Source organism: Trichosurus vulpecula, chromosome 3 (assembly GCF_011100635.1).
Source record: "Trichosurus vulpecula isolate mTriVul1 chromosome 3, mTriVul1.pri, whole genome shotgun sequence".
In the NCBI taxonomy this organism is placed as follows: Eukaryota; Metazoa; Chordata; class Mammalia; order Diprotodontia; family Phalangeridae; genus Trichosurus; species Trichosurus vulpecula.
The window spans coordinates 48,494,905-48,507,576 of NC_050575.1; the positions used below are offsets into that span (position 1 = coordinate 48,494,905).

The 12,672-nt window shown below is 37.5% G+C and overlaps 1 pseudogene; it reads right to left on the minus strand.

Annotated features, from left to right (window-relative positions):
- Window positions 1–8,702: 8,702 nt before the first annotated feature.
- LOC118842032 lies at window positions 8,703–9,555 on the minus strand (annotated as a pseudogene).
- Window positions 9,556–12,672: the final 3,117 nt, after the last annotated feature.

The window sequence follows — 12,672 nt, forward strand, 5'->3', positions numbered from 1 at the left end:
ACTGATGAAAATATGTTTCTTTAAAGAAACTCTTTAGAAATATAGGAAATTAACAGTTTGAAGTAATTAGGTTTGAGATTAAATTTTTGTTGAGAACTAGAAATTATAAAAAGGAAAAGATTCAGTCCCTACCCATTGTATTACCCAGCTCTAAGAATTTTTTTAGCTTTGACTTCTTAGTCTCCTACAAGAAAAGTGAGATCAGCATCTGACAGCTGTGGGTATCCACTCTTTTCAGGAAGGGTTGTAGCAAACTCTTGTTCATAGAGTGCTTAGCCTCTGGCCTGTCCATATTATATACATCCAGCACAATATAAATGTTGGTTATTGTGATCTGTGACTAGTACCTTAGTACTATTACCTTAAATGTGTCCCTGTATTGTGCAAATTGAGAATTATTAGTTAACTCCCCCCATAACGGAGACTCCCTAACTCCTTGGAGCTTTTCTGGCTGGGCCAAAAGTCGGTGTTAGAAATGTCCAAAAACAAAATCTTACACAGAAGTGAGTGAAGGAAAGCTTTATTATGATTCTCGAGAAGCAGGCACCCTGTGCTGAGATACACAAGTGCGCCAATACAGAAACAGAGCCAGCTTATATATATATTGGTTGATTAAGGTCCCTCCCTTCCAGATCAGGATTGGTCCTGATCCTTTGGGGTTACACTCTTCATTCCACTCACACTCCGTACTACTCCTTATCATATTACCTCACTCATTTCATGCATCACACGTACAGAAAATGGAGGGATAATTTTATGCGAGTGTGTCAGTATTCATGAAGCAATTAAGCATATGTATTTCAGGACTAGCTTACCCTTTGCCCTACTTTTGATTACAGACCCAGTTGAAACTATTTTTCTTCCTTTCCGAGAATTGTTTTTGCAAAAAGAGACTAGTTCTCTTAGAGGAAAACCCACTTCCCTCCCCCTATGGGGAAGCATTGCGGAAGCAGAACAGCCCTTCATTTCTAACATCAGTCATCTAGAATCTTAGAGTGCTTAGCTCAGCACGTTTTAAGTTACCTAATAATAACAGGTGTGAATTCAAACTGGTAAAGCTGTATATGCATTTTCTAATACTGCCAATGTAAAATTAAATATGTTTATGTCGTGAAATTTTGTGACATCAACATAGATAGGAAAATAAATTCTTCTGTTATTTAGATAGGTTATAAATTCAGTTGCTAAAGAGTTGTCCAAAGGCTGCTATCTTTGTTGAAAATATTTCATTTAGATTACAACAAAAAAAATTCTTCATTGTTTTATCGGATAAGATGTTTGACATGGTTGTAAGTTTGTTTCAACTTGCTGGTTCTATGATACTTAAACCCAAGAGCTACAGATGTAAAAAGGACTATTCATATCTTGTTGGAATGAGAAAGTTTATAGTTCAATTTGTGTTTAGGAAGTAAATTCCACTAGTTGTCATTTGAATTTCTTAACTATATCAACATAATAATTTGCTAATATATCACAGGGCAATTACAGGTAATAAACTGTAGTTTCTCACTTTCTGGAATTTGAATCTGAGATGAAGAATGAAGTAAATGAACACCAAAAGTTAAATGATGGTCAATGCTGATTTTGAAAGGCACTTTTAGCCTTAGCTTACATTGGCAAGTGTAAAATTCATAACTAGCATGGCTCATTCTACAAGTTACATTCTTATAAATTCTTTTAGATTCTCCATTCAACGTTTTGGTGGCAGTATCCAAATCAAGTACATGGTTTAGATAAGGATGGGGCAGCAAGGAGTATGGAAAAATGTCAATTCTCTGGTCAAGAGGTTCCTAATTTCATGTTTTTATTAAAGTCATAAGGTTTGAGCTAGCTCTCACTACATGTCCTGGTTATTGACAAAGCAAACTTGAAGTGACTATTTGGAATGGTATTAAGATCTATTTTGCAAGAGATTTTAACAGAAAAAGATGTCTACAAGTGACCTGAACTAGAGAAGCAGATCTGCTAGAAGAAGCTGTTCTGAGAGCTTGCCTATTCCAGAATGCCTGGGAGGGGAGATTTTCAGAGGGCCACAAGACTGCATTACGTGAGGTTCTCAGAAATAAGACAGCCACATGAGACATCTGAGACCTAAGATATGATGGCCTGATGAAATGGACAGTGTTAGTGGGTTACTGAGAAAAAGACTGTCTACCATTCCCTTTCACTTCTTCCATGTGCTGTTTTTCTTTGTAAGGTCTGCTTGCCAAAGGGAACTGCTCCCAATGGCTCCTGTCAATGCATAGTCCATCTGTCTTCCTCTTTCCCTCATACAATTTCTTCATGTTAAAGCACCTAAGCACCATAGTTAAAAACCCCTGATGAATTGTTTATCATACCAGTTAGTGACTGATTGAGGAGACTTTATCTCAATGAATCAAAGAGGGAATGAAATAATTTTATGCTGTACCACTTGATTATTAATAATGATTTGTAATATTTCCTTCTCTGTAAAAAGACTGGCTTAGAAAGAAGCCTCTTCCCTCCTAAAGAATGTCAGAAGCATTCCAACTCTGCTCAAGGCATTTGGGCAGGACCCTACCTAACTGGGAAACCTGATTTCTCTTTAGGGTATAAACAGAATCCAGTCTAGGTGAGTCTTCTCCCTGGTGGAAGGAACTCTTGTACTTGATCCCCTTCCTTAGAGTTTGGGGTGACCCTAAGCTCGCGAAGGAGAAAATTAGCCAGAGAGGTCCAGATGGAAATGTTTTTCCCTGCCCACACTGCTAGAGGCTGCTGAGTCTCATGATCAAGCCACGTTCTCAGCAGGAGGAAATGAAGACTTTGCAGACCACCTCCTTATTAAATATTCACCAATCAGGGTCAAGTGTCACTTGTCAGGGGAATTTCCTATCAGAAGGAATACCCCTGATTTAAGGTGTTCCAGAGTCTCCTTTGGCATCTTTGGTTACTGAAAGAAATCACTATCAATTTATGGATTATTGGCTAGCCCAATTAATAAATTGATTATTAATACTTGGAAACTGTCTCATGAGGTTTTACTTGCCATACCAACATCTCACAACATATACCAAGATGAGGTCAAAATGCATATATGATTTAGACATAGAGGGTAATATAAGTAAATTAGGGGAGCAGGGAAAATTTTACCTGTGAATAAGGGAAGAATTTATGACAAAACAAGAGATAGAGAGCTTACAGGTTGCAAAGTGGATAATTTTGATTACATGAAATTAAAAAAGCTTTGCACAAACAAAACCAATGCAGCCAAGATTAGAAGGAAAGTAGGAAATGGGGGAAAATCTTACAGTTTATCTGACAAAGGCTTTATTTCTCAAATATATAGAGAAGTGAATCAAATTTATAAGAATGTGAGTCATTCCTCAACTGATAAAATGGTCAAAGGATATGAACAGGCAGTTTTCAGAAAAAGAAATCAAATCTATCTATAGTCATGTAAGAAAGTTCTAATTCATTGTTAACTAGAAAGATGCAAATCAAAACAACTCTGAGGTACCACCTTACACCTATCAGATTGGCTAATATGACAGAAAAGAAAAATGACAAATGCTGGAGAGGATGTGGAAAAATAGGTACACTAACACAATGTTGGTGGAGTTGTGAACTGATCCAACCATTCTGGAGAGTAATTTGAAACTATGCTCAAAGGGCTATAAAAGGGCATACTCTTTGACCCAGCAAGAACAATACTAAGTCTGTATCCCAAAGAGAATTTTTTTAAAAAAGGAAAAGCACCAATAATTACCAAAAAGTTTATAACAACTCTTTTTGTGATGGCAAAGAATTGGAAATCAAGTGGATGTCCATTAATTGGGGAACGGCTAAACAAGTTGTGATATATGGTTGTGATGGAATACTATTGTACTATAAGAAATGATGAGGGATGGTTTCAGAAAAACCTGGAAAGACTTATATGAACTGATGCAAAGTGAAGTGAGGAGAACCAGGAGAACAATGTACACGGTAATAGCAACATTGTACAATGATCAAAAGCTATTCTGAGTAATACGGTGATCCAAGACAATTCTGAAGGACTTATGATGAAAAATGCTCTCCAAGTCCAGAGAAAGAATAGATGGATTCTGAATGTAGATCAAAGCACACTTTTTTTTTTGTTTTTGTTTTCTTTTAATTTTTTTATTTAATATATTTAGTTTCCAGCATTTTCACAAGAGTTTGAATTACAAATTTTCTCCCCATTTCTACCCCCCCCCACTCCAAGATGGTGTATATTCTGGTTGCCCTGTTCCCCAGTCAGCCCTCCCTTCTGTCACCCCACTTCTACCCACCCCCTTTTCCCTTCCTTTCTTGTAGGGCAAGATAAATTTCTACGTCCCATTGCTTGTGTGTCTTATTTTCTAGTTGCATGCAAAAACTTTTTTTTTGTTTTTGAACATCTGTTTTTAAAAATTTGAGTTCCAAATTCTCTCCCCTCTTCCCTTCCCACCCACCTGCCCTAAGAAGTCAAGCAATTCAACATGGGCCACATGTGTATCATTATATATAACCCTTCCACAATACTCAGGTTGTGAAATACTAACTATATTTTGCTTCTTCCTAACCTATCCCCCTTTATTGAATTTTCTCCCTTGACCCTGTCCCTTTTTGAAAGTGTTTGTTTTTTATTACCTCCACCCCCATCTGCCCTCCCTTCTATCATGCCCCCTTTTTTTTATCTTCTTCCTCCTTCTTTCCTGTGGGGTAAGATACCCAATTCCCTCCTCAGGTCAAATCTGATGAGAGCAAGATTCACTCATTCCCGCTCACCTGCCTTCTCTTCTCTTCCTACAGAACTGCTTTTTCTTGCCACTTTTATGCGAAATAATTTACCCCATTCTATCTCTCCCTTTCTCCCTCTCTCAATATATTCCTCTCTCATCCCTTAATTTGATTTTATTTCTTTTAGATATCTTCCCTTCATCTTCAACTCACCCTGTGCCTGCTCTCTCTCTCTCTCTCTCTCTATATATATATATATATATATATATATATGTATGTATGTATACACACACACATACATATATACATACATACACACTCACGTATACACATATATACATAAACACACATATGTATGTATATATAAATATATGTATATTCCCTTCAGCTACCCTAATACTGAGGTCTCATGAATCATATACATCATCTTTCCATGTAGGAATATAAACAAAACAGTTCAACTTTAGTAAGTCCCTTGCAATTTCTTTTGTTCTTTTTCTTGATTACCTTTTCATGCTTCTCTTGATTCTTGTGTTTGAAAGTCAAATTTTCTATTCAGCTCTGGACTTTTCATTGAGAAAGCTTGAAAGTCCTCTATTTTATTGAAAGTCTATATTTTGCCTTGGAGCATGATACTCAGTTTTGCTGGGTAGGTGATTCTTGGTTTTAATCCTAGCCCCATTGACCTCTGGAATATCGTATTCCAAGCCCTTTGATCTCTTAATGCAGAAGCTGCTAGGTCCTGGGTTATTCTGATTGTGTTTCCACAATACTCAAATTGTTTCTTTCTGGCTGCTTACAGTATTTTCTCCTTGACCTGAGAGCTCTGGAATTTGGTGACAATATTCCTAGGAGATTTCTTTTTGGGATCTATTTGAGGAGGCGATCGATGGATTCTTTCAATTTCTATTTTGCCCTGTGGCTCTGGAATATCAGGGCAGTTCTCCTTGATAATTTCTTGAAAGATGATATATAGGCTCTTTTTTTGATCATGGCTTTCAGGTAGTCCAATAATTTTTAAATTATCTCTCCTGGATCTATTTTCTAGGTCAGTGGTTTTTCCAATGAGATATTTCACATTGTCTTCCATTTTTTCATTCCTTTGGTTCTGTTTTATAATATCTTGATTTCTCATCAAGTCACTAGCTTCCACTTGCTCCAATCTAATTTTTAAGGTAGTATTTTCTTCAGTGGTCTTTTGGACCTCCTTTTCCATTTGGCTAATTCTGCCTTTCAAGGCATTCTTCTCCTCACTGGCTTTTTGGAGCTCTTTTGCCATTTGAGTTAGTCTATTTTTTAAGGTGTTGTTTTCTTAAGTATATTTTTCAGTGTTTTTGTGGGTCTCCTTTAGCAAGTCATTGATTTGTTTTTCATGGTTTTCTCGCATCCTTCTCATTTCTCTTCCCAATTTTTCCTCTACTTCTCTAACTTGCTTTTCCAAATCTTTTTTGAGCTCTTCCATGGCCTGAGACCAGTTCATGTTTTTCTTGGAGGCTTTTGTTGTAGGCTCTTTGACTTTGTTGACTTCTTCTGGCTGTATGTTTTGGTCTTCTTTGTCACCAGAGAAAGATTCCAGAGTCTGAGACCGAATCTGGGTGCGTTTTCACTGCCTGGCCATGTTCCCAGCCAACTTACTTGACCCTTGAGTTTTTCGGCCGGGTATGACTACTTGTAGAGTGAAGAGTTCTATGTTCCAAGCGTGGGGGTATGTACCAGCTCTGCCACACCAGCACTCCTCCTTCCCCAAGAATCCCCAACCCAGACTGGACTAAGATCTTCAGCAGGCTCTGTACTCCTGCTCTGATCCGCCACTTAATTCCTCCTACCAGGTGGGCCTGGGGCCAGAAGCAACTGCAGTTGTACTTCTGTAGCTGCACCACCTCCGCTGCCCCTGGGGCAGTGACCTGAACCGTGAACTCCTTCTTTCACTCTGTCCCCAGCAGCTTTTCCCACTAACCTTCTCTGTTGTCTTTGGTGTTTCTGGGTTGAGAAATCTGGTAACTGCTGTAGCTCACTGATTCAGGGCACTAGGGCACGCTCCACCCAGCTCCTGCTCTGGTTGGTCCATGCTGCCCACGCTGGGCTCTGCTCCGCTCCGCTCTGCTCCCAGCTCCATGCGGGATAGACCTTACCCAGAGACCATCCAGAGCCCTGTTTCCCTCTGCTATTTTGTGGGTTCTGCAGTTCTAGAATTGGTTCAGAGCCATTTTTATAGGTTTTTGGAGGGACTTGGCGGGGAGCTCACGCTAGTCCCTGCTTTCCAGCCACCATCTTGGCTCCGCCTCACCAGCACACTTTTTTTTTTTTTACTTTATTTTTCTTGGAGGTTTTTTGTGGGATGGAGGTTTTATTTTGCAATATTGCTAATATGGAAATATGTTTTGCATTACTTCACATGAATAATCTATATAAAATTGCTTACCTTCTCAAGGAGGTGGGAGGAGAGGGAGTAAGGGAGAGAGTTGGGAACTTAAAACTTTAAAAATGAATGTTAATGATCTAAGACAATGATGAAAAATGCTATCAACCTCCAGAGAAAGAACTGACAGAGTCTGAATGAAGATTGAAGCACAAATTTTTCACTTTATTTTTGTTTTTTTGCTTTTTCTTTGCTATATGGCTAATATGGAAATATTTTTGGTATGATTTCACCTTGTAACAACAATGTGGCTTGAAGCTGCTGCTGAGGTGTAAGATCCAGCAACACCAGCAACAAGAGCTGCTAGCACAGGTTCTTTGATCTACTTTTCTAAGGAAAGCAACTTGAAGGGGTTAACAATCTCACTTTAATCAAACATACATATGTCATTCACTCAGTTCAGGGGGAAAAGCCAGCATCCTGAACTTCAGAGCAAATACAAATAGAAATTATAAACAGAAAATATCAACAGATCAAATGACACAATTCAACAGACAGGCTTTGTCTGATCAAGACATCATATATATAATTATGTGGGGAGGGGCTCCAGAGGCTACCCAGACTTTCCCCATCAACATTCTTCCAGTGAGAGCCCCAAACAAAACTCTAACCTCTGAGTTTATATACCCTGTTTAGGGCCCAAAGGCTTCACACGTAATCAGCAAAAGGGTGTGGGCTTGGGGCTTAGTACCTAGAAAGACAATCAAAGGCACTTGATTACTTTAACATTCTCAAAGAGAAAAAGGTAAAAAAGTCCCACCCTGCTTAACATTACACACCTGTATAATTGGTATGACATTTCTCGCCTTCACAACAAGTTGGGGAGTGGTGTTAAGGATGGAAAGAATTCATAACTCAAATTTTTTTAAAAAGGTTAAAATAAATAATGATAAAGAATGATTGGACTATTTGAAAGAAAGAGCCTAGATATCAGGGAAGCTGCCCTGATATCCTAGAACCAGAGAGTAAAATAGAAATTAAAAGAATCCACTTATGAACACTTGAAAGAGATCCCAAAATGAAAACTGCCAGGAATATTATAGCCAAATTCCAGATCTGCCAGTCAAAGAGAAAATATTTCAAGCAGAAAGAGACCATTCAAATACCATGTTGCCACATTCATGAGATTTAGCAGCTTCCCTGTCCTTGTGGGATAGTATGCTTCTAGTTTTGGGGGAATGTTTTATAGCAATTCTTACTACTTTAAATACCCTTTTCTTTTTTTACATGTTCTCTTTGAAAAATTATTTATCTATTTATTTTTAGTTTTCAACAATCACTTTTTAAAAAAAAAATTTGAAAAGTACATCTTTTGACATCAATAATGAAGTTGACCAGGAGTTTTCAACATTTAGGACTTTCACATTCTTGCTGTTTTATTCAACTATTCAAACATCCTTTTTTCTAAATATACTTTGCTGATTAAGAAATTAAAAACCTGTTTACATTAGAAGATATTCAACAATTATACAATGGATTGTGTTTTCCAGTCAATTCTTCTTAGAGGGGGAAAAAACTGACTTTGTTCATCATAAAAAGGACAGGACAAAATACCAGTCTCCTTGGGAGAGATTTGTACTCCTTATTTGAAGTGCTAGTGCCTTCCTTCTTTTTTGTGTTGTTTTAAGCCCAGATAGTAACCAGTATGATAGCCATTCATGTACCAGGCTATTAACATACTTCCCAAAGCATCAGCATCTTCAGGAGAATTGGGGGACATGGAAGGTGCGTGGGGGGGGAATCAATGGTGGTCCTGAAGGAAATAGTAGGGGAGACCCTGTGAGGAAAGGTGGTGGGCCACTGAATTTCAGTCCAGGGTGGCCTGGCCCTGGCACCAAGAGAGGAAGTGGTGGTGGAGAAGGCAAATAAGAATTCCAATGAGCAGCTTTGGATCTGATACAATTTTGTTTGCTTCCAGGTGATGTGGAGGATTTTTCACTTTCATCTGCTGAATACTGGCTTTGACTACTTTCATTTTCATGAATAGGTTCCTCATCACAAACTCCTTTGCTGTTTGGAAGGAGAAGATCTGATGAATTCTGTTCTTTATTTCCATAGCCAGCATAAACTACAACACATTTCCCTCTCTCCTCAGAGCAGTTGATGCAATAATAGCCGGATATATGTTGCCATCTTCAGACCAAACCGCACAACAAGCCTCACCAACTTTCCACTGTTTCAATGAGGCCAGGTTACTTTTTTTCTTGTTTCTGTTCTTAATATTTTTCCTTTTTGGTCCACCACTTTTTTTGTTTGACTGAAGCTTCAGAAATATCATCACTCTTTAAAGCATTCTTAAATGATGCCATAGCTTTGTCATGTGGTTTTTTCAATGCTGTATCATCTCATATATCAGAATCATCACTCTGCCTGGTACCTCTGAGAAACAATATCTGCTCCTCATGCTCCCAGATGACCCAGCCTAACGCAGCCATGGCGAGCGGTCAACGTTCACTTTTTTTTTCTTTCTTTCTTTTTTTTTTGGAGGGGGGAAGGCAAGGCAATTCGGGTTAAGTGACTTGCTCAAGGTCACACAGCTAGTAAGAGTGTCAGGTGTCTGAGTCTGGATTTGAACTCAGGTCTTCCTGACTCCAGGGCCCATGCTCTACTCATTGTGCCACCTAGCTGCCTGAACATTCACTTTTAAAAGATTTTGAGTTCCAAATTTCAAATTTTTTTCCCCTCCACCTCCCCAAGACAGCATGCAATCTAATATAGGCTATATATGTACAATCATATTAAACATTTCCACATTAGTCATGTTGTGAAAGAAGAAACAAAAAGAACAAAAGGGAAAAACCATGAGAAAGAAAAAAGAGAGAAATAGTATGCTTCATCCACATTCAGACTCCACAGTTCTTTCTCTGAATGTGGTTAGCATTTTCCATCATGAGTTTTTTGGAATTGTTTTAGATCATTGTATTGCTGAGAAGAGCTAAGTCTATCAAAGTTGGTCATTGCACAATGTCTCTGCTACTGTGTACAATGTTCTCCTGTTTCTGATCACTTCATTCAGCATCAGCTCATGTAAGTCTTTCCATGTTTTTCTGAAATCTATCAGCTCATCATTTCTTATAGAACAATAGTATTCCATTACATTCATATACCACAACTTGTTCAGCCATCTCCTGATTGATGAGCATCCCCTTAGTTTCCAATTCTTGGCTACCACAAAAAGAGCTGCTATAAATATTTTTGTACCTGTGGGTCCTTTTCCCTGTTTTATGATCTCTTTGGGATACAGACCTAATAGTGGTACTGCTAGATCAAGGGTATGCACACTTTTATAGCCCTTTGGGCATAGTTCCAAATTGCTCTCCAGAATGGTTGGATCAGTTCACAACTCCACCAACAATGCATTAGTGTTCCAATTTTCCCCCATCTTCTCCAACATTTATCATTTTCCTGTTTTGTCATATTAGCCAATTACGGGTTACCTCAGAGTTGTTTTAATTTGCATTTCTCTAATCAATAGTGATTTAGAGCATTTTTTCATATGATTATAGATAGCTTTAATTTCTTCATCTGAAAACTGCCTGTTCATATCCTTTGACCATTTATCAGTTGGCAAATGACTTGTATTCTTATAAATTTGACTCAGTTCTCTATATATTTTAGAAATAATGGGGCAGCTAGGTGTATTCCCTTCAACTACCTTAATACTGAGAAAGGTCTCATGAGCTACAAATATCATCTTTCCATGTAGGAATGTAAACAGTTCAACTTTAATAAGTCTCTTATGATTTCTCTTTCTTGTTTACCTTTTCATGCTTCTCTTGATTCTTGTATTTGAAAGTCAAATTTTCTATTCAGCTCTGGTCTTTTTTTTTCTTGCAAAACTTCATCTTCATTTTCTTTAGGTAGCGATTCCCTGGATGATGATTTTAACTATAAAACTGGACAATTAATGCTCCAAATACGCCAAGTGATGAAAAACAGATCAAGCAAAATCTCAGCTTAATATGTTGACTGAGGGTAAGTGATTACTTAAGGAAACATGAAAATCAGCAAGCATTTCTAGTGCTGTGTATAATTTTTATAAATGGTGTCAATTGCAGTGGGGGGGGGGGGACTTAAAATGTATTAATTTACCTTACTATGTATTTGTCTTCTCAACGAGAAATTTGTGTAATAAATGTGTGTACATGTGTACTAAGGCAGACAAAAAGTAATTTTTAGTGTTAATAAATTCCTTTGGAAGTTATCCCGTCCAAAATTTCCTAAAGACACCCACATAGTAGGCAGATTCGTCTCCCAGGAAAACTGACCATGATTGTCCCTCCAATCACTGCAATATGAGTGAACTTAGACCTCCAGACTAACACTGTCCAGGTATTAAGGAAAACACTAGGTCCAAACTAAAATGCGGAAAAGTCCTAAGACGTTAGAAAATTATGACTGAAATTTACAAAATATTTTCTAACTGGAGGCTTTCATACACTTGAGTATGCAGATGTCTCATTTTGATGGACATGAATTCTCTGTGCATCCAAAGAGAGAAGTGCTGAGACCACAGTCAACAACGAGGTTTAATTGGAATCCCAGGATATTATACTATGTACATTAGGGAAGCCAACTCAATCATCTTGTCACATCTTCAAAGGAAGTCATAGACACTGTCATTCAAATCATTTGAGGTGTAAAAAAAAGTTATAAAAACATTCTTGTAAATTAGTAAGTTTGGAGTATAGGTTGGACTAACAGGCCACTCAATTCACTCCCTTATAATTTGAAATTCTATGATTTTTGTGAATACACAAATTGGTATGCTTCATGTATTTTATAATTCTGACTGCCAAAATTCTATTAGAACAATTTCATCCTAGACAGCCGCTCTTGAAGATTCCATTTTTGTTTTAAACGATAGGTAGCTGTGTTTTTGTCGTCGCTGTTATTTCCCCAAAGTTGAGCCTGAATAAGAAATTCAGGATAAGAGAGTCAGGCCTGCTATGAGGGGCTGCAGATTTGTTGAAGCCTTATGCATATATATATATATGTATGTGTGTATATATAATATATAGGATACATGTATATGTGTATACCCACAGACAGACACACACACACACACATATATATGTTATATGCCTACAGTTCTCTTGTAACTAACCTTTTATATCTGACGTATATGAAATCATAATAAAAAAAGAACTAGTTAGACAAAAGTATTATTTTAGTCCAAGATAGGTAGTACATTCATAATAACTTTTACGAAATAGTCACCAACTTGTTCTTTGAGCGTACAGCATAGATCATTTCTCAAAAATATTTTAAAATTATTACTTTGCAGGTAAAATCATTGTATAAACAAAATGTGTAATCTACTGAATGATGGTTGTTTTAAGAGAATCCATGTACAGAGAATAATATAGATATGCACCTGTTACAAATATGCTACAGTTTTAAATCTTGTTAGTTGAACACAGTATCCCAAAGTATCCAAGAAGTTTCACACACAATCCGTTTAAGTTATTTTTGGCATAAGGCTCTGGCACATCAGAAAAGAACCACATCCAGCTGAAGTTTTGCCGATATATGAAATGCAGCATCATTGG